Here is a 23,935-nt window from a genome sequence, read left to right as displayed (position 1 = left end):
TTCTGACATGACACTGTGTCTTTGCATGGCAGGATGATGAAGCACCCTAAAATTAGCCTTCTTACTATTTTGTAAAGAGCAAAGCAGAAAGGTAGCAGCCTGCACCGAGGGGAACAAAGAGGCAGAGGACAGGACCAGGACTGAGGCTCACACACAGGCAGGTCACGGCACTTCATGGTGAGCACTGTTGGCTTCTTTACAAATTTCCATGTTGGACTGTTTTGTGTAATTTCTTACCCCAAGTGCAGAGTGACCTGATTGTGAAAGCAGGAAGGATGGTGCTGGTGTAAACAGAGGAGGAAGGGATCCGTTCTCTCAGGGGGCTTGGGAGACAGCAGGGGGGAAGGTGGCTGTGAAAACAAGAGAGATGGTCTTTTCTCAGAGGTGGGTAGGGGCTGGCATTAATTCACAGACTGAAGCTTTGCATTAATGGAACGGAAATGGGAATGGAGGAAAAAAATAGTACTGGATGGAAACCAGAGACACCAGGATAAAGCCCCTGCTCTCTGTTAAGCCAGACTAAACTTTTACTGACATCCAGCTCTCTCTCCACCTCCATTTTTAGGTGATAAAGCCCTTGGTTTTACAAAGAGTATGATTTTGAGAGAAAAAAACCTCAAGGCAGGTGGGAAGATAGGCATGGATGTGTTTGGATATGGGAACAGAAACAGTGAAGGAAAAGGTGCTAGACCAGAATAAGACTTGCAGATGAGAAAGAAAAAAACCGTGAGGAAACATTTGAATGTCAGAGAGCACAACAGGTGTAATGCGAAGCGGCTGTTAGGGCTGACTGCTGCTGGGGAAGACGACACAGCCAGCGTGCCTCTCAGGAAGCAGAGGGCTCAGCCATCCGCTAGCTTTAACAGCCTGGGGCCCCATGCCTAGAGGATTGTCAGGATATACTGATTTCTCTGTTCCTGTGATAGGAGGCTGCGGAAGAATAGATGCGAAAAAAATAATGAACTCTAAGGCATAAACTGTGACCCATAAGTTCAGACTACATTCTGCTCTTTCTGCTGGTAGTTATCTCCCAAAAATAAGGGAATGTTTTGTAACAAAGATATTTCTGATTGGCGAAAATTGTTGGGTAGTGCTTTTGCACCTTTCATGATTTAATTCAGGATAAGACTCATGACTTCATATACAGTACTGAAACCCAGAGGGACATGATACCGTAAGGTCTACCTTAGTGCAGTTAGCAACTGGTAGATACTTCGTGTAGCATGGACTGAAATGTTAGTGTCAATGAGGCAGCGAATCTGTGCCACTTGTATCAGCTTCAGTACAGGAGATCTCTGCTCAAAACAGATTAAATATTAACAGTGGATGAGGACTCTTGGACAGAAGGAAATGACATTTTTCTTGTAAAGGCTTCTAAGGAGCTCCACAAATATGTATGTGAGCAGTCAGAACTTGGAGTCCTTGGAGGACTGTAACTCTGGATTTCCTATGATGTAAGTCTCAGTGTTAGCATTGGACTAGAAGAGTTCAAAAACTTTGGTATGATTTTGGAGAGAAGGAAAGTAAGCTGTGTGAGAAAAGCAATCTAATCCTCAAAACAGTGTGAGAAATGCAATCACTGTTGCTACCAAGTGCACAATTCATATGTGCATTAACGTATTGACTCCTGATATCCTTGGAGATCTTCCCTCTCAATACTTACTAAGCTCCCCATTTAGGAGAGTAAAATGGTTGCAAGCTATTGATCTTCCATTTCTGTTTACTGACACTGGAGTTGTGCACAAGTACTGACAACTTTGTTGTTGATTTTTACTACAAATGATTTACAGCCTCTTATTTTTCTCCAGAAAATGTTGGGACAATGTTTTGGGGGTATCTTTGTTTCTTTATTTGGACCATCATCATACAAAATTTGTTTAAATTTAAAACTTCAGGCTTCTAAAGGGGAAGCCAAAGCAACTATATATCACCTTCAAGCAGAAACAGTAGAGCAGCCACCTATGCCAAACCTCCATTGCACTTAGCTGACATTTTTTTCTTGGATAGGGAGAGACGTGTCAGTGATTCATCACCCATGTTAGATTGATGAAGCCCTTCTTGTTATTAATGTCAGCAAGCCACTAAGACACCACTAAATATGATCACTGATCCCAGTCAGAAATGATCATTTGAGGGGCACTGGATAGTCCCCCCTAACACACAAATATTAACCTACCCTTATAAAAGAACAATACAGGGCTATTTCCTGCTTCTGGACAGGATTCTAGAGCAGAAAAATGACTCTTAAACATACATAGACATAAATTCAAGAGTAGTCCTAGGGCTTGGACTCCTGGAGATTGAAGAGAGACTGCCCTTAAAAACATCTCAGGAAAATAGCATTTTCCTAATGTTAAACTGAAACATAACAGCTTCTATTCACCAAACAAACCAGTGGGGATATCCACAACCAGAGAGACTGCCAGAAGGAAAGTTAGCTTGAAGATCCAGTTTCACTACAAAACATGTCCACAGCATTTGTTTAGCCAGCAGACTTGCAAAAAATATGGGGCCCAATGTGGCCAAAACTTTTGCAAATATAAACAACAGAAACAGTAGTGTATGCTGATAAGCTTGTGGCAAACTCAGCCAGGCACACACTCTTTAACAACCTGTATAAATATAACAAATCAAATTCCTTTCAGTGTAACTTAAATTTATTTAAAGAGTGAGTGAAAATAATGCTTATGTGGCCTGATATTTTCAAGTGGTTGTTTTGTAATAAATAGTATGAGCAATAAAAATCATTTTTCCTAAAAAGCATATGATGTGATCTTTGTAATTCTTCCTGGTCTCTTCAAGTTTGAGCCTCTGAATAGTTCATCACCATTATAAACCTACCTGGCTTCCCTTCTGAGTTTATAATAGCCGTAAGCATTAAAATAGTCTGTTTATAACTAGAATAATCCCCATTAGCTTCCCTACAGAATTTATAACAGATATGAACCTAGAAGCATCTTGTTTAAAACCATTACAAATAGTCGTAACGTCTAACGAGTTATATCAGCTATGATCTCTTCATAATCTAGTGTTTGGGTTACAGTGTTTGCACATTGTCAGGTCAACCTTATAAGAATTGCTACCTTTTGGATAAGATTAGTTTGGAAAATTTAATTGTAATAAATAAAATTTTTAAGTCTTCACTTTTATAGTCCTTTCTTTATCATTAGTTTACAGTTAATTTTGACTGGATACAGATCTCACTATGTGCCCCAATAACTACAAAATAGATGCTGTTGATTATTTTAATTTCCCTGATGTTTTCTAACAAAACCACAGCAAGCTAAAAGAAATACCATTCAACAAATAGATTTTAAATGTTTGTTTTAAAAAAATTTACACTTACATATTTTAAACTGAGATTAAAAAGCTCAAGAAATTACCAAATAAAGTTACGTTTATATCTATATTTCAAGGAATATTATCATTTTTTAAATACCTGAAAATTCAAAGATTCAGAAACCAAGCTTGCCTCTGACATAATTTCCTTGCACATATAGTGATCAACATAAAAAGAAGAAAATCTGAAACTAATAACATGTTCATTGTCGCATCTTTTCTGGCATAGACATTTGGTTGCATCAAATCCTGCATCTCAGAATGTCCTCTAGGTCAAACCCTCAGCTCAGCTAAACTGTTTCTCAATGGAAGTGAATGGAACTAATGCCAATTTCAACTAGCTGAATCCTGATGGGTTTATATCACAACTCAACACAACTGAATATGTCAAGTATGAAAAAAAAACATGTTTATACTCTTTTTGTGCAGTACAGTCAGCAAACTGAAATGCATTTCTGTAAACTGTATCCATCACAACATGATGGCAGCAGTTTTGGCTCCCTTTCCTGCTCCAGCCCCCTCTTACACTTCTGTATTCAAACAAAACACCGTAAATCTTATTCAACAGCTGAACACACACCAAAAGAGATCCTCTCCATATGGGAGTAATAGTTTGCATATATGATACGCATGGGTTATAAACACTATGGCTGAGACTTTCCAAAGTCCTTACATACATGTAGCTTGACTTTCAAAAAACAGTACAGATTTAGGAAACTGCTTCTAGTCAATCAAATTTCAAAATCTTGGCCAATACAAAGTTATATAAACACACCAAATGAGAATAAACAAATGGATCAACACAGATAGTCCCTTCGCTTTTCAACAAATCTGTACAGAATTTGAAAGTATGTGTTTTTAACTATTTAACAAGGGCATAGGCTTTGTCTTCATATCTGATCTTTGAATTTACAAACTATAAAATATTTCTTTAAAAAATAAATGTTTTCTCAATTTACTATGTTTTCCTGATTTAACATTAAGCACATGCTTCTAAAATTTAGTTCAAGCATTGAGTTTCCATACACACACACTCACAGGTAAATATACCGTAACTGGGGTTTTTTGTGCTTTAAAAGGCCTTTACTCATTAGATTAAATGAAAAATACTTACCCTAATATTTAGTTAGTGTCACAGTTTGGGGTCTTCCAATGTTCTTCCTTTTCTAAAGCATAAAGAAGTGGGACATTTAAAAAAGCATCTTCCAAGGCACCCTAGGCAGAAAGAAAATTCCTTTTTATAAGTTGTGTGATAGCACATGGCATTACTATATGTCACAGATGTACCAGTTGTTCTAAACTTGGTTTGTAATATGCATGGTTTATCAGATCAGAATATATTTTAAATCCTGTGATGTATCTTTTGACTCCTTCCACTGGCTAAACTGATATTCTGAGTGTTTAGAAACTAGATGGTTCAGGAGACTGACAACTGTGTGAACAGAACCACTGGCCTAAATGTGGCCTGGGAAAGTAGTTATAAACATCTTTTGATTACTAGGTGATTCATTTGAAGTGACTTAGAGGTCTTATTTAGTTTCCTAATAGAAAAGCTGTATCCTCGTCTCTTTCTTCTCATCTTTTTTTTTTTTCTCTCTCTCTTATGTACTTACACAAAAATCACATTTGGCACAGTTAACAACTTGCATAGCTAGTGCGTATGGACAGAATGGCTAGTACCTCATGCTATTGCTCCACCTTCTGTTTCATGATCCTTACTTTGGTAGGTAAGCTTACATTACCTGAATAATGCTTGCTCTTTAGCTAGACTGAGAGGTTTAGGTACTGCTGCTGTTTAATAAGCTGGTATTATCAAAGGACTTTAATTCTCATATCTGTCCATTCTGAAAGTTTGCTTGTGTTTCGACAAAGAACTTATTTTAAAATTAATTCTGTCAGTAAAGAAAAGTTTCATCCTAAAAAAAAATCAGGTTCTCTTTGAAGCTTCATCAGTAACTATACAGAAATCATTTTTGCAGTGCATCTCCATATAAATTTTCACAGATCATATTCTAATGAAAGTCAGGTTAAAATTACAATGAGAAAAGGAGCATTTAAAGTGGGAAGGTGACTCAGTAGCCTGAGGGAAGGAGTTCCAGACAGATGAGGCAGCAGGAGTGAAAGAGTGCCAGAATCACTGGGAGGGGCTGGTAACCCGAGCTCAAGGGAAGGGAGTATAATAAGGTGACACACCGAAGTGCTGGTGAAACATTAACTGTTTCAAATCGGTCACCTAAAGAGATTCAGAGTTTGAGAGTGATGCCAAAAACAGCTAGACTGAACAGTGGCACTGTTTTAATACAGAGGAGGAATATTTTAAAAGCCATAGAGCTGCAGAAGTTGTTGTCTTGCCCTGTCTGTACAATCAGACAGCAGGGCAGAGTCAGTGCTTTCTGAATGCACTGAGGGTCAAATAATAGCAGCCAGTACTGCCTATTAACTCACTTGGGTTATACTCGGAGGATGACAGTAAAAATCAAATACTTTCACCCAGTCTAGAGAAGATATGTCTGCAAAGTATTACCTCCTGTAAAATACCTTTTATCTACTATAAATGGACCTTGTAACCAGCCTTCCCCACTGCCCCTCTTGATATAAAAAACTTCAATCTGGTACATAGGACATAGAAGTGGTAGAAATTATAAAACAGGGACAACTGAAAATTCCTTGTATTATAAAGGCTAGAAAAGCTCCCCAGTCTATTCTAGTTCACTGCAGAGTCCTATTTCTAAATGGTTCGTCAGAGCAGCAAGACTGAGCAGACATCATCCAACGCACACTTAGCAGTCTCAGGAACTATGTATTTCTTCTTTAATTGATAACCCATTTTTCCTTAGGTTTTAGCTTTGCTTACCTTTTTTGAATCCCTAATGGTCTAAATACATGCTTCTACTTAAAACCTCACTAAATAGTATTTTGCAGAACTCAGGCTGCCTAGAGCTGGGAAAACACACTAGCTACAGCCAGGCAACATGATGCTGCCACCCCACAGGCCACTGCTTTGCTTTATAGGTTGGCACAGAGATTGCCATGCTTTTCTGTGGCCACCATGCACTGAGATCACGGCTTCCATGTAAATGTGGGTATCGTAGCTCTTCCCCACCTATATTGCTTCAGACAGGGCTGTTTCTCAGCTGCCCTGCTGCACCGTTGTACTACACTGTACACAGTCTCTCCTTTGCTTGGAGTTCACTGTCCCTGGAGCTGACCATCCTCTCCTGCATCTCAAGCTCTCCTCCTTAGTTAGTTCCTCCAGCCACCTCACTCAACAATTATGTTGCTGTCCTCAAACTCTTTATCCCAGGTCTGCCCAGTTAAGGAGATCCGATGACCACAAGTCCAGAGCTGAGCTGACTGCCGTGAACATCACTGACAAAAATCTCAGTGTGCTCAAGAAATTGTTAAAAAAATGTTGACTGTCCATGAATGATCTCTCCTTATTCTCTTCTAGCAACAAGCCTTTAGCTAAGACATTCTAATTAGGGATGTATCTCAATATAATTTGGCATCAAAGTTATTGAATGTTTTGTCCTACTAAACTACCTGACTAGAGCTGATTTTCTCTACAGTTCTGTTGCCTGTTGTTGGTGTCAAAGTCTCTGAAGCGCAGAACTCCAGCCATTCTCTCTATTTTCGGTTATTCTAAAATTCTAAAGGTCCTGGTGGACATTACCATTAGGCTGAGCTGCCTCAGGCTCCTACCAGCTGTCTGGTCCCTTCCGTTTTAATTGTCTGTAGGCCTCAGGGCCTCTAACACAAAACAAAAAAATCCATTGGAAAGCTACTGTACTTAGTTACAAAAAAAGATACCTGGGTATTCACAAGTGCTGAAGATACCTGTATTTTATAAGAACGGTATATATTATTAATTCAGACAGAAGGCAACAACCTCTGAGTATCTTTTCCTTATTACATGGCAACTAATATTAATCAGGTTTCCACAAATAATAGCCAGAATTATTTTGTTCCTTTATGTTGAAAGCACTTACAGGTGGGCTCTCAATTAACTTTTTTTAATGGATTTTAGAATTTAGTGTAAGCATCCTGGATGAAACTCTGCTCTTAGTTCTAGGTGTGCAATGCCATTTAAGTGATAAGAATAAGGACTGTACTGTAAATCTTTGTTTAATAGATGTGTAATTGGAAACTGAAATATATGCGGTTACAAAATACACCTCACTACACTGACTCTTAATTAACTTTTAAAACACAATCCATAATGTGGTGTTGTGTTAATCTCAACCCAAAGTCAAAAGCATTCCTGTATATGACCCTGTCACTGGACAACATTAAGCAGTTAACAAATACAGAACACTTGGGATACCAGGTCTGCTTAATATCAACCATAGATATATTTACCATGAAAAGTATTTCAAAACTGTTATTACAGAACAGAAGGGAAAAAAAGTTAAAACATTCAAAATACAAAGTATTAAATGTGGCTTTCACTTCAGTAACCTTCCTTGTTTCCTTTTCCTCTAGCCTTAGGTAACAAAATACCCCCACTATTTGTACCAGTCCTTGGGACAGTCTGTTCAGCTGGTATTAATCATAGCAGCAAACATCCTTTTTAGAGGTTTTGGAGACATAAGTTCTGAAGAAAGGTAAGGAAGCCAGTGGAAATGGATAGAGCTGCAGCTGCTAGGGTCTAATCCTGTTTTCTCTGAAGATTAAGACAAAACACAAAAAAGGGGAGAGCAAAGCACAGAAAAGAACAGAAAAAGAAGGAGCATGGTATTTAGCTTAGTGCCCTCTCTTAATTATAATCTTACTGATGAGGAAAATAGGCCCAGCACGTGGCCGTATCAGCTACACCAAGATCTGGTAAACCCATACCAGCATCAGACCAAGCTGGTGCCAACAACTGCTGTCTTGGTTGGAGACTTGGAAGAACATAGCAAAATCAGTCTTGTCTGGTAAACTAGATTCTTATTAAAAACAAGACAAAATGAGGGGACAGGAGGGGAAAGGAGAGGGTCACAGTAGGAATGTAAATCTTGCATATCACATGGAGCCCCAAATTAGGTGAAGACAGTAGAGCTGGCATTGTCAGAACTCCTTCTAAGGTACGTTTTGGCCAAGTCATGTCTCAGAATCAGGACTGTGAAACCCTATAGTGTCAGAGTGGTCTCTGAAGATGCTGGGACTAGTAACCCTGACTGTAAATCTCACACTGTTCAGTCTGTTTTTGGCATCAATGTCAAACCAAGCTTCCTTCCGCTTCACTTGCCCAAAGAAAGTAATGAATGGAAGAACATGTCTCCTTGCTATTTTGTTGATTAATTAAACCTGGTGTCTGGGTTATCAATTTTAATCCATTGATTTCTGGTCCTGTGTTTCTATTGCTTACCAGGCATAATCTCAACCCAGTCATTGGATTAATCGATAGGAATCCTCATTTGCATTATCTCTATTTTTTCTGTATTTGATTTTTGCTGATTTTTAAAAACAATGTTATATAACAGGTTGCATCAAACTTTTCTTTCTTTGGGCAACTGTCACTCTCTATATATCAGTATTTGCTGTGTGCTCTACAAATTGTTGGAGTCTGGCAGCTATGACCCTGTTCCAGAAAGAAGGCTGATGTGAGCCAAACCCTGCACTCAGAAGTGATGGTAACTTCAAGGAGATCCTATTCACCCATATGAGCATTTCCAGGCAGAGCTCTTGCACTTAGTATTTGAACCATAAAGGGAAACTATCCACTTTAAAATTTGAATGCTAGCAAATTAAAGAACCCAGTTGCCGACAGAATGCTGATTAGATATCCCAACTTAAAAAGAAATTCCCTTACAAAAGGAAGAATCTAGGAGAACCAAAATATTAACTATACAGGGAATGGTAAAACAGATATAAAAATGGCTACGAACAGAGACTTTTTGCTAACTCTTTAGTTTTATAGGCATCTTTGCAAGTTGACCAAGTTCTTTTAAACCCTAATGCTATACAAGATAGGATCTTACAAAGCATAATATTAAACAAGAAAAAAGATCTTCGTTTAAAATAGACTAGGTATCCTTCAATTTTTTAAGCAGGGAATCCACCTTAAACAATCCGAAATTTAATGTTAAGGGAAGACTGATGATTCTCTGGTAGATTATTTGGGGATTTAAAAGAGGTAAGTACTGAATCTTATTTAACAGATCAAAATCAGATCAAGTTTCCAAGATCAAATTGTAATGGGAATGAATACTTAGATTCAGTGCAACGGAATTATACAGCATAGTCTCAAAATATATACCTACACACCAGACTGACAATCCCCTTTTACAATAGCCCCCTGTAACATCAATAATTCCATGTTCTGGGGATTATCTCTGTGGTTTTATAAAAATCTTTATAACATTTTTAAGCTGTACCAACTCTATTACAACAAAGCAAAATACTGCTATATTTTTATTTCTTGATTCATATTGAAAAGCAAATCAATGCAACATTAGATTGAACTGGATGAAGACAGTAGAAGTGATTGTGCTCTGTGTGTAGATGGCTGAAAGACTGTTTTTATTACTGTAGTTATAACTAACTCTTTGGAAAAGTCTGACTACTCTCCTATTGATGTTAGTGACAGAATAATCATTCATTTCGGTGGGAACAGCCTCAGACTCTAAAATCACTAGTACGTTTCACCTGAATAACTATGAGACTGAAAAATTCTGTAGAGACACTCAGGCAAACCTCATATGAGTGTTATTCTGGTAATGATAAAGCCAATGAAAATTTTGGTCCAGTTGAAAAAGGAATAGACATTGAAGGAATGTTTCAATGTTATTATTTGTGCTATGTACAAAAAAGAGCAACCATTTCTTTCATCCTTCTGATATGTCTCTCCTTCTAAAATTAGAATCTGAGTTAGAATCATACAATACCTGGAAGGCTTATGTGAAGAGATGCACTGCATAATGATATGAATAGAAAATATCCAACTGATATTATCTTACATGTGGTTTGCAGATCACTATTGAACTAGCATTACCAGAAACATCCAGAGAACTGCTATAAGCACTTTTCTTACCAAAAGAACAATGGCCTTAAGATAATTCATAATACATCTATAATCTAAAAGGGAAATAAGGCTTGCTGTTCAAATTACTGGATCTTTAAACATAACACTTCAAACTGCAACTAATCACTGATGCTTTAAGAAAAGACAAATTGCTGCTCTCCAAAGCTGCACAGGCAGGGAACAATTCACTGCCTTTGGAATAAGTGAGTATAATGATATAGCTGTGCATATTTTATGGGTCAACGTTCATACTTAACCCGCAAACCATCTCTGGATCTGCCTCGGCACTCTTGCCTGTTCCTTGCAGTGACAGACATGGCAAAAGTAATCCACATTTACCCATCAGCTGACACTTCTAGTACAGAAACACAACCTGTGACGTGCAACATTGCCCCTCTCTTTAATCAGAGTGCAAACTCCTTTCATTGGTTTAGAAAGTAAGCCAAGAGATTTATGAGCTGTAAAAGAGAAAATTCTTCTGTAGAGAATGGTGGCGCTTTTTAATACCGCAGACTAAACACACTAAGCACTGTTATGTTCTCCTCAAATAAGAACCGACCAAAGACAGCAAGACATGAGGATGAGCTTTCATTACCAGAGACTTTGCTGTGTGAGGGAAAGCTATTTTTGTGGGCAAAGATACCTGAGTGTATACAGACTCTTTCAGATGATAGATGCTTAGCTAAAACATCTGACAAGCTGTGAGGAGCAGCAGCAGTTCGGGTTATGCCGGGGGTGCTGGTAGTGACTGATCAGCTCCAGTAGGCAGCACAGTTGTGCCACCCCCTGTGACTTGTGCTCCTTAGGTCTCTTTGCAACGTCAACGACTTTTTGTGATTCTGCGCATGTGTTTTGACAGGTGTGTCCACAGCACACAATTAGACCATTGGCTGAATGAGGTATGCAGCATCACCTGAGCTATGGTACCATTTCATGTACTTACTTTTAAAGAGTAACAGTAGAAACAATCACTATCACTTAGACCTGCTTTGATCTCCACACAGACATACCGACAGCTGCTGTGCATAAAATGACTGGAGCTGATCTGAAAGTGGCCTAGTGGTCTAGCCCAGTTGACATTCATTAAAATCACAGACACATCACAAACCAACTGTTAAAATATGTTGCCAGCAAGTTTTTCTTTGTGGTGCTGCTGTCATCTTTCCTGGGAGTTGTGCTGCTCAGGCTCAGCTTGGTGCACAGTCATTTCTTTTCTTTCTGGGGCTGCCTGCAGCTCAGTCTGACCTCCATGTGTATGGCCAGGCTCAACTGGCTCCTGGGCTTCTGGTCTTGCCTCCGCCCTCTCTGTGGTTCTAGCCCTACCTGAAGGCGATGCTCCTTTGGCAGTAAATGCCAGCAGCCCTCAGCCATGTGCCTTTTGTTCTCAGGCCGTACTCCTGCTCAGGAGACATTTTTGAAGTTTGTCCATCTGTTCTTCGTCGCTAGCTTCTGTCATAAGTATCTTATCTAACTAATCAGGGCTGCTCTGTAATATCTGTCCCAAAGCTTACTGCCAGTCAGCAGCTGTCAGCACTATTGCCAGCACTAACCTCTAAAACTGAAATAAACCTTTGAACATGTGTAATTGTGCGCCTGAGGTAGCTTGAGTTGAAGAATTTCTTATTCCAAACTAATGAAGCAAAGACATGCCATAGGCTAGGTACATGATACTGTCCTATATGTACTTCTGGCTTAATGGCAACCTTGAAATCGCTACCCTTGCTATGGCAACCCTTCTATTTACCCACTTGCCCAAAAAAGTGCTCATCTGCTTTAGTGACTTTGGGATAGTATGCCAGAGCCTTGTAAATGCTAAGTCCTGCCTCTTCTCTGAGCTGTTTAGAAAAAAAAAGGGTGGTAGATCAAAGTTGTAAAGGATAAGGTGTTTTCCAGATCTTCAGGCAGCATTTTCCTTCTTATGTTCTACGTTTCTAAAACTCTCCAATACTGCACTTCAGAGGCATATTTGCAAGCTCACTCTTGGACTTGACAGTGTGGCTGGTATTGAGGAAGCCTTCAGATGACCCCAAGAGTCTCATCATATAATTTTGGGCAGTACATCTGAATTTCCAGTGGCTGTTCTCTACCAAACAAAGCATCTCATTTCTCAATGGTTCAGCGCATGCCATTAATAGGACTATATTAACTTCATCATAATATCTAGAAGATCAAGAATTTTCCATCTATGAGAAAACCTGAAGGTTCTTGCAATTACAGTCTGATAATCCTGCTGTAGAACAACAGCCAACTGGGCACGTATGGAGTTCTGCTTCAAGACTCACTCCTTCTGCTTGTAAAGTCATCCACAGAGTACTTTGGGTCCTGACAGACCAGATCTAGGGAATGCCAGCATGTCTGGTGCTCACCTAATTTATTCTCAAATGCTGAGCCTTACCCTAGAGATGCAGATATTCCCTTCTGCTGACCAGCAAAGACAAAAGGACATAAAGCCAGAGGTTGTGGTATCTTGAAGTGCCACAGCAAGATTTTTTAGTGCTCAGCAAAGGCCTGATTTTATTGTCTTCTAAAAATGTAGTCATAGAGATACAACAGTATTTTCCATGGACTCTACGCTGTCATCTGCAAACCAGTAAATCTGAAATTCTCTGATATTGCTCTACCAAGATGATGGCTTTGCAACAACCTGCATGTTTACTGTGTATGCCTTATTTCTTGCAGTTCCTAGAAGTTTTGTCCTTGGACCACTTGTTGTTAGTATGGTCAGTCTGACCGTCATAGTAAAGGCTCATAGCTTTTAACGTTTCTCAGTACTGTCATTTCTGTATAATCCTTAGTTCATTTATTGCATAGATTGTTCAATGATTTTGCAATTCTAGCATCTTATATAAAAGTCTCTTTTGCAGTTGAAAATTTTTGCATATATTTTTGAATCAGATGGGCTTCAGTCAATAATCACTTTGGATTACATAATTTTGCATATCATGCACTAACTGGCCGTGCACCACTTAAACTGTTTGCAAATTGCTGGTCCCCTACTTATTTTCTTAATTGCCCATATAGCCAAGAATGGTTAAATTTGCTTCTTGATTCTATGTGTGGAAGCCAAAAGCTATGTAATTGCTACTGACTGACTTAAAGGATAGAGAATTTTGCATGATTTCCACAATTTTAGCACTTTTTGTCAGCTGGATTGCTGGGTTGTGCAGCAAACAGTAGAACTGAACCTCTGTTTATATCTAGCAATCAGTTACAGAATTATCTATTATCTAGCAGTCCAGTCAAATTATTTAGCTATCAAATAAATCCGCTTCCCCCCTCCTGCCCAAATTCCCCAAATTTAAGCCATTTAGAGACATATAAACCAGCTCCAAGGATAATCTCTAAGGAGTTACTCTAAAGTCTGATTACACACAACCACTTTCTATAAACAATTGCAAAGACATGTTAAGATACAGACAAGTGTTTAAAATACTTAAGGTATTCTAATGTCATATAACATTGCTAAGCAAAAAGGTCTTGAGATTAGAAATTGTAAATGGCATTTGTGATTAGGCATTCTCCCATAAAAGTATTTCAGTACAATTTTTCCTGGAACTGAAAGCCAGAAGCCACTTAGAAAAATTAGGTTTGGTTAAAAATGCATGTTCATTTTGAATGGAAGCTTTTTACAACTGTAAGTAAATCAAGCAATTTATTACTGCCTACAGTCGGCCAGTTACCATACCAGGAGTGACTATACCACATTTTTATAATAACTATATCTCAGCAGAAGTCTGCGTGGATTTACAGTTATTCTATCAGACACATCAGACCTCATTTTCAGGCTTCAGATTTTGTAGCCTTCATCTGTAGATACTGTAATGTCCAAACCACAGCAGTGCGAGTCCTGTATCAATATCCACTTCTTGTCAGCACTATATGGCTCACATCGACTGTTACAAATTTTACAAAGAACACACTTGACCTCTCTTCCAGGTATAAAGCTACATTAGACATCACCAAATCCACAAAATTCCTGTCCTGTCCCCAATAGGACTGGATTCACAATACAACTTCTCCGTATCACTGAAGAAACCACACCACAAACTGATGTTCACAAGCTATTCTGACAATAATATTTTATAAAGAGAGGGAAAAAAGAAAGCCAACCACCTTCAAGACATAAGGAGATTTACCTTTACCTGTGATTTTTCATACCCTTATGCAGTATGAAAAGGTTACATGTAAAACATTCTTCCTGACTATTACACCTCATGAAATAACCCCTTTTCTAGCAAAGGAGCTTATTGATACATTTTGACAAAACTGGAAGAAGGTCTAAAGGTCAGTTAATTATGCAATTAGCTGTGCAAAGGGCTATCCACTAACTCCTCATAATACATACATATCATCAAATAATCTTTTAAAACTGACGTTGTTACCAGTATTTTTAATAAAATAATGTATCAATAATCAAGCATCATTTTTGATAAGCCGGAAAGTTTAGTAATACAGATTTGTTGTTGTTGTTGCTGGTAACTAGAATGAGTAGAAAAAAATCTAGTCTCTACATTTTCCAAGTGATATATGGTAGGTTTTAGTCACTCACATTTTTAACCAGAAACTCAATTTTACAGTGCTATTCTATATAATAATAGGCTTTCTCTGTGTACTGCTTAAAGTATTTTGAAATTATTTCACACACATTGCTATTTCAGTTTTACTTACAGCTAAGTTGCATTTACCTCTTCTAGCTATTTTTCCACAGTTTACTTTTGTGCATTCAGTAACCATTTTAGAAGTTGTAGCTCTTTGAGGATTTGTAGTTAAAGGCCATCTTTAAGGATTTGTGCATTGTTGCACTGTTTATTGAACTGAACATTGAGAAGAAGTCAGGAATAGTGCATTATTAAAAATAATACACACACACTTTTGCCGAATTTGTCTTTGGAGCTGCAAAACTTTTAAATTGTTACCTGACCAGGGGTTTCCCAGTGACGGTAATCTCTGAGTTCCGATCAAAACACAAAGATAATAACAAGGACAATTACGTTTAAAAGGCTGAAGCATAAACCAGGCGGACAAGGGTAATACAGTGCAAATCCACTGCCCCTTGGATGAATCGGCAGAACCTGCAAAAGCATCTATAGAGGACGCTTCGTGGGGAAGGAGACGGCACTCCGTGCCCATAGGTGCTGCCGGGGCGGCGGGGTCCCTGCGCTCCATATTCTCCTGTCCAATGAGGTGGAATGCTCCGCAGGCACATGGTTCCCGCGGCTCAAAATAACTTGGGACCTGCAAACTGACAAATGCTCTTGCTCCGGTGGTGACAGGTTGTCCAGCTTCTTACAGCCATCCTCAGAAAAACGAAGGTTATCTTCCTTTGCCATATGGACTCCTAGCTGTTTCTGTTCCTAAGGACTCGAAGAATTCCCTTGCTTCCACAACTTTAGTCTCACACTTCTGGATAACTGTCATCTCTACTTACTGCCAGGGTTGGGCAGCGACATCTGGAGCAATTAAAAAAGGTAATGCCTCAATTTTAGAATGGTGTGTGTTTTGATTTTGCTGCACATGTGCAGAGGGGTTTGATGAGCATGTATATTTGAATGCTAATTATTGCTCGTAAGACATTCACAGGGAATAAATCATTTTTAAAGTGGCTGACTTACATTACGCTGGGGCATGTGTATTACAATGAAAGAGAAACAATATTCTGCGGCATTATAGAGGGCTTGAACAGCACTGGTGGTGTTCTCAAAACTCCCTTGGAGCCAGTCTGATTCCTCTGAAAAGTCAACAGAAGACAGTAATGACCTCAAAAGTTTACTGCCGGGACTGTATTTTTCTTCCAGCTTTTTCTTCCCTCCACGTTCTGAAATAATTACATTCTGGTATTCACCTTTTAACTAAGACACTATAATTTGCATTTCCTTCTTAAACAAAATGAAGCCTAATTTAACACAACCTGATAGTTAAATACTTTCTATTTATTATTTATTTATTTTGTCATGTAAAATGACCCCACTGGCTATATTTAGTGCTGGGAGATCTGCTCTCTGGATTAATGTACACAACAGCTGCAGGAACAGTCCTGCTAGAAGGGCATAGCTCTCCCCCTTGAGCTCTCTATTTCCCTTGCTCTCTTTCTCTCTCTCTCTCTCAGAAGAGCATTTGACTGTCAGTGGCAAATGTTTGGCCCAATGTATTGCAGCATTAAGCAGTAATCAGAAGCCCATCTTGAATTTTACAAAATAATATGCCAACAATTTACAAGAGAACAGAGTAGCTCTTGAGTTTATGTCAACAGAACTTTATACAAATCATGCCAAAGGCACTGCTTACTTTATCAGCAGTTTTGTTTTGGTCATGAGGTTTACATTTTGAAGAAGCTCTAGAGTTTAAGAGTAAAAACAAAAATCAGCAAGTGTTAGTGGAACTATTTGGTAAACTTCAGCACTGCTCTTCTCCCTCTTTTACACCTCCTGAAGGTTCATAAGGTCAGGATATTTATTTATTTCCTTTTCTTTTCTTTCAGAAAGCGCTAACAAAATTAAGGAAGTTTCTAAGTTCTAGTAGCTGAACAGAATTACTTATTCACATATCAGATATCATTTACAGTCAGTTCAGGAGCAAAGTTTTGTACTTGCCAGACTATCAAAGCCGACAGAGAAGTGGGTTTTCTAGGCTGTTTTGCTATTCCTGGGCATTCTTGAGAGATTATACAGCAGGTTTTGATGTGGTACCGATGGAATGTTTCTCATCAACAGCTGCTAAGAATTACTGGCCTAGGTATATTTTATGAGTGAATACAAACATAACAGCAATTGGATAATGCAATCTAAATCATAGATTTTTTTTTTTTTTGCCAGTGATTTAGACTCTGTTCTCATAACTGGTTTAGTACTTGTTTTCATAAATAGTAATATTCCACAGGGATGGGCAAATTAATTCTGTCTAATTTAAATCCGACTTAAACATCATAATTAGTAAATATGAATCCAGTGTGACAGTTTTTTATGTTGCAAGGTTCTTACAGAAGATGGAAAAAAAAGTTAAAAAAGAGAGAACAGCAGACAAAGAAAAAATACAGTGAGAGTCTGAAAAAAGAGTGAAAGGTGCAATTGGAAAAAAACCTTGTAAAAAAAAATACAAGTCAGATTTTCTTTTATGTCTAATTTAAAGCCCAAGTTTCCTTTCTCACTGTGAACCAATATTTTATGAAAACTGAATCTTGTTTGAAAAACAAAACAGCCCATAGTTTTAAAATTACTGAAGAAAAAGATGTGCAAATGCCATCTAGACTGCATACCTCCAAAACAGAATGACTGCTTTTTAAATTTTTAAATCACTTTTTAACACTTAAAGCTAAGCCGTGCCTTCAATCCTGAACTAAGACCTTCCAGTAATCCTCAGCCTCATGCATTGTGGATCTCTGCACTGCTCGCTTACACAGTTAACAGGAATAATAGGAATGACCTCGTATAACTGATTCAGGTCACAGTTCATGAAAAAGAATTTGCAGTTTCAGCCATGAAAGGCTTGCAGTGTGCTTTGCCTGTGTTTGGTCCAGAGTAAAAGGACATCGTTCACCGTTAGTCTTATTTTCCATTGTGGACTTCTGTATGTACACTCAGCACCAAACTGTGGACTTACTCTATCTTTTTGAGCCACTCATGTAAACCCTTTCTCATATGGTTAATCCCTAAAGGGAACTGGACTGCAAGCACTACTTGAGTCAATAAAAACTTGTCCTACCGCACGTGAAGTACTACACACGGAGTTTGTTCTAACATCTGTGGCCCAGCCGTCAGAGGCCACTGGGAAAGGAGGATGGAGGAGCATCCCTGGCAGTCCTCAAAGACTGCAGCCATCTGCTCTCTTTTTTGACCTTCTAGTTTAAAAATCAGACTAAAATTATTTTAATTTCAATATGACATTATCTGCATTTTCTTAAAGATATTGCTTACTTTGTAGTTCAAAAAGATTGACTGAGGAGGCAGATAATTTAAAGCAAGGGTAAGAAAGGGTTTAAATTCTCACTTTGAGCACTACTAAGGGACAGTATTAGACATGAAAAAATAAAGCCTTTTTTTGATCAGACTAAAAAGAACACAAGGATCTTTCTATTATATGATAGTATGAAGGAACTGTTTCAAAAGATAGAGAGACTTGAGCATGCTTTTTCTTTGAAGAAGAGGTAAACATTTTACACTGCTTAGGATGCCCCACTACCGTAACTTCAAGTCACAGGCCAGGTGAGTAAGTATTCAACGGCACGGCTCCCAGTGAGCCTATGCTCACTGGAGCGTCCTCTGTAGAGTGATTTGCAGAGGAGATTTATCCCATCCCCTTTCTGAGAGGATAAAGTCCAACTCATTTTTGTTTTTTCTTTTGTGGGCTGTGTGATTATGCTGTCAGTGGGATAAGAAAAAGACATTAGGGACAAAATACAGTGATAATGAAGGAGAACACATTTCACCTCTCACTTTTCTAGCACTAGAAGTTGCTTTCAAAATAGATGCTTTTACCTTTTGGATCACCTTCAAATGCCTATGGGTAAAATGTCAAACACTTCCAAATAAGAGGAAAAGAACTGTAGAAGACACTAACATCACTCTGAAAAGCAGTCTAGATGGATCCCCCGCTACAGAAATATAGACTCTTTTAAATAGTCTTAGTTTCAAATGATTTGCTTGTGGTTTCATATTATTTACATAATGTTCATAAATTATTCACATGTTAAATATATCTCTGTAAATTAAAATTATTTATTATTATTATTTATTATTTGGCATGATATTGTTTAACTATCTATAGATAATAATTCAATTCTACATTCCTTTTCCTATAAAAATCCAGATAGGAATTTAAGTTTAAAGGGAGTTTAAAAGTAGTTTTACCAGTTAAGGCCCCAATCCATAATCACGAGTATTCAAAAGACATGAGGCATCATCCAACTCACAAATCATTAAAGATTTACTCATAATAATAAATAATAAAATAATGAAATTTCCCCAAATTTCAAATACTGGATGTTTTATATTTAACTTTTCCCTTCTTTCTTCCCTTTATCTTCCCATCACACTTTTCAAGCTTTAACATTCATGGTTGTAGAGGAAAAGTTTGCATTTCACTTGAAACTGCTTAAAAATTCAACTGTTCGGCATTTAGAAATAGAGGGGCTGCAAGGTGAGAGAGAGTGATTCACAGCTACTCCAAGTAAATTCAGTGCAGTTTAAATGCAGTTACTCCAGACTGATACTGCAATGTAGCTAAGGGCAGAAGCTGGACTACTAAAGGTTATATTTACAGAGGATGGCCTCATTCTACTTATCTGAACAGAAGCAGCAGCAGACATACATCAGTTATAACTACAATTAAGAAATCCCTTGAACAGTACTTACATTCAAGCCAACGGCAGCAATATGTGAAGATACTTAAAAGACCGCTATCTTCAATATGTGAAGATACTTAAAAGACCATCTTTTCACTATTTACAAAATTATATAACTATGAGAAAGATACAACTACCAGCCTCTTGCAATCAAATTTTTTTATTTATTCCAGACCAGTTTTAAGGTCTGGAATTTATAAAATGGATTAGAGACTAAAGAAAATGCAAACCATATTTAGAATATTAAAAAGATTATACTGAAAAATATATATGACAAAGTAGAACATCCTAAACATGGACATAACCTTTTAGCCTACTTGTTCTTAGAGGAATTTTGTTTCCATCAGATGCTGTTATGCTCCTGGGCTTAGAGGATCCCTCTTTAAATTCCATTATTTAATTACACTACTTAGAAAAGGGAGTTCAGTAACCTGACTTTCTGATTCATTACAAGAAATGGAATTCAAAAGTACTAATGTGTTTAAAACAGAAAGGTAAATCACTTTAAGTAGCTTTCTAAAAACAGCTATTAAAAATATTTTACACACACATACACCCCCAAACACACACAAGACAGCTAACCTTAGTCCTCTGCTCCAGCCTAACCTTTCATATGCCTGGAGTCTCAAAGTCTGTCTTACAGCAGCTACAGCATGTCAACAGGCAGTAACCAGAAACAGTGACAATGGCAACTGCAACGTGCAAATTCCTGCAAGCACAGAAGAATGTGATTGTGATCTTCAAATGTCTAGAAGATAGATCACTTCTGTCATCTCTTAGCTTGATTTTCATAGCTGTTATCATACAGTTGAAACACCCATACAACTGTTAGTGTTCAATAGTGTATGGGTAAATAATTGAAAAAGGATATAGCCTCTAATATTTGCCAGACTTTCCCATTTCCAAACAGAGGTGCTGGACATCCAGGTCCAGAGCATTGGTGTGTAAAGCCCACAAAGGTGCCACTGTGCAAAAAAGAAGCAGCTTTGCTCCATGTTCTGATACCAGGGTTCCATATGAAAACAATCTTACATTAAACTTATGGCAGCTTGAAAAGCCAGACAGGAACAACATGTATTGAGTCAATTACTCATTTTTAAATCCAACTGGAGGACAAATAAAGTGTTTAAATGCTTCATTTGCGGCTAACCTCTTTATGACAGTTAACTGAAGGAGTGTTTGTCTGAAAAAACTGTCTTTAGGGTGTCAAGCGTTCAAAGCTGTCTCTTATAATAAAAAAAGATGACCTGCACTCAGACATATCCAGGAATCTCTTCAGTTCTGCTGAGATTGGACTACTGCTGTTTTCTTAGGAAGAGCCCAGATTCTTTTGGTACTGACTCAGCAACCAGTCTAACAAGCCTCAGGCTATAGGCAATGAACGGGTACACCGCATCACACAGGGCAAGCTTCCACAAAACGATTTTTGGATCAAGTCATTGCCAAAGCAAACTGTGGAAGCTAATTCTACCTTTGGGTGTATTTTATCCTAAAGATTACTTGGCTAATAAAATGCAGGCACAGCATGCTTGTGCAGGTAGCTGGCTAATGGAAACTAGCTCAACAGCCTGAAGAAGTATGTGCAGTGAGTCTTGTTTGTGACACCTTCTGATGGCGCTCAGTAATAATAGGTGTCCAAGGCCGCTGCTGCTAGTGTCCTGGTTGATAGCGAGAGCAAAAAACGTTGCCCTCAATGCATTAGTTGTTTGATATTGTAGCTAATGAACCAGTCAAGAATGGAGAACTGTTTACTGCTGGAGTCATCCCATTTTCAGTCCTAAATGACGCTAGTTTAGAGCTACTATTTGCAATTTGTCCCCTTGATACTGGTTCGATTTTTCAGTCTGCAAAATTCTTGGTGCTTTTATTGACACCACAGATTCCTGTCTAGTGTGTCCTTACTGGAGTTCAGAGATATCCATGATTACTGTATACATTTTTTTTGCTCCATGAGATGACAGCAGTGTGTCACACACTGCCTCTCTCCCAGAGGTTTGTCCCAACATGCACTGGTGGAGTGTGGGGTGGTCTCAGTGAGGCCACAAAGATTTGGAACTTTTGTTCCAAAGTCCCAATCAGAAAAAATTAAAGGGAGGGCATATCTAGGCCAACTGCACATCCTCAATCTAAACAATCCAGAAGGTCAAGCAAAGAGACAGAGAGGATTCAAACCTGGATCTTAGTTTTGCAGCTTAGATCAGATCCAAAATAGGAATTTTGGCTATATAAAGGCTAAACTATTATTAATCATTATCATTACTATTTATCATTAATCAAACCTAGGACAGCACAATTGTTCCTCTGGTAGCACCTTTTTTGCTCATTGGAAAGAAGGTTTGAACAGATATTTTGGAAAATACATTGAATTCAGCCTTATTGCTATCCAGTCCAGACACCTTGTCTGGCTGCACGCTTGGCCTCATTTGAAACAAAATTCTCTCCTGACTGTGAAATCTGGATGGCTTCAGCCTACCCAGTGCCTCCCTCAATCATCAGCCCTCTGTACTGCTTGCAGAGTACTACTCCTTGTAGTTAAAAAAAAGAAACCGGACATCTCTCAAGACTCATTCATAACTGGGTTGTCTGGAAACTCAACTTTTTCCATCTGATTAGAAATACCACATCATTCACAACATTTTAAAACTTCAGTGGCCAAGTACTACCTTAAGTTTTACATTTGATTAGTACCCAACTTCTCCCTTTCTAAAAACAGAATTAAAATTATCTTCTACACAGGCTGAAAATAGAGAAGAGTTAGATACAACATTTGGACTCTGAGTGTGCTCTGAAGAAAAGTGCAGGCTGTCTAAGGACTAAGAATTTCGCATCATATTCATTCTCACCAGTATCTTGCTTCCCCATGCCAGAAGGTGCACTCTGCTCTCCTTCTGCTTGGATGGACAGAAGGAAGGAAGTTATTCCAGCTCCTTTGCTGAGAAGCTGCTTGTTTTGTCCCATTCACACCTGCTCAGCTGTCCTCAGAGGGGCAGAGACAGGGCTGAACCAGAGATTTGTCCATTTGATTCCCACATGTTCACAGAGGGACTGTAATAGACAAACGGGTTTTGCTCTTCCATGTATAGCTGTGCTGCCTCGTCTGGTCATCTGAATGGAAGGTGCTTTGTGCAACTGTATTACAGCTAGTCAAAATGAACCAACAGTGCAAGGAAGTTTTCATTTGACTACTTTCATTTCATCAAGCATTTCATATTTCCATGAAGTATAAACAACCCTGTTTCTGTTCATTTTGCAGTAATTATCATGTAATTTTCCTCCTTTCGTTATCACACAGTGGCTTCTGCACCATACTTTTTTGCAGACTAACCTTGTACAGCTATTTTGCCAATCCAAATGTATCTTCTTTGAGAGAGTCTCCTCCTATTAGAGGGAATTAGCATAAATTATTTCTTTTGTGTTTCAACGCTTTGTTCAAAGGATGAATAGGAGACATGCAAGACCCAGAACAAAGTCCCAAATACCCATGCTGAACAGTTGTTTTAATATGGTTGTCTGCAGAAAAGCTGCATTTTGGTTAACCCCTGTGGAAACAGACTTGGCTCTTAAATGAGAAATCCAGTCAGGTTCTTACAAACAGAGAGGGAAATGAAACCTTCAACAGCCACAGTCAGATGATTTCATAAACCTTCTTAACTAATGTAGTAGTCCTTTACCTTTTTTTGACTGCAACAGGTTTTGATCACACAGTATTATTTCTCTACTCACATTTCCTCTTTAGACTGTCTAGCGCTCTCTAAAGATCTGCATCCTCTTTCTTCAGCTCTGGTGACATTTATAGATGTTGAGATGAAATGAAGATGTGCAATTTTGAAATGTTTCAGAAAGAGTGATCAAGAAACCTAGCAAGACAAATTGTACAATAGTTATACCTTTCCAACCATGTAAAATATAATGACCTTCCTCTGCAGCATCTAAAACTACACAAAGATAAACAAAGCTAGATGGTATCATTTAGTCATAGCCACTTATTGGCAAGGTTGTACTGGAGTTGCATCCTTCCAGAGACATTCTGGGAGGGACTCTAGCTCCTATGACCTCCCATTAAAAGCATACACTGCTTTCTCTTTTCAGACTAAGCCAGCTGCATGGTGCAGAGAAAAGAGTCAGCTATGGCTCTGCTTCTTCCCCTCAGTTTTTAAGTAGGATATAAAGAGCCTCCATAGGGTCCCAGTCTAAAGCCAACTTGGCCCTATGTTATAGCCATCTTCTAGGGCTGCAGTTCATTCACGTGCAAG

General features: G+C 38.4%; 1 protein-coding gene across 1 annotated transcript in view; it reads right to left on the bottom strand.

The window, feature by feature from the left end:
• Positions 1–4,522, bottom strand: part of HERC4 (HECT and RLD domain containing E3 ubiquitin protein ligase 4) — a 46,491-nt gene extending 41,969 nt beyond the window's left edge. The window contains exon 1 of the mRNA XM_026106427.2: positions 4,454–4,522. The gene's annotated coding sequence lies outside the window, so the exon portion shown is untranslated. The remainder of the gene's footprint in view (positions 1–4,453) is intronic.
• Positions 4,523–23,935: the final 19,413 nt, after the last annotated feature.

This window comes from Dromaius novaehollandiae, chromosome 6, assembly GCF_036370855.1.
Source record: "Dromaius novaehollandiae isolate bDroNov1 chromosome 6, bDroNov1.hap1, whole genome shotgun sequence".
In the NCBI taxonomy this organism is placed as follows: Eukaryota; Metazoa; Chordata; class Aves; order Casuariiformes; family Dromaiidae; genus Dromaius; species Dromaius novaehollandiae.
This window is presented reverse-complemented; position numbering and strand designations above follow the sequence as displayed.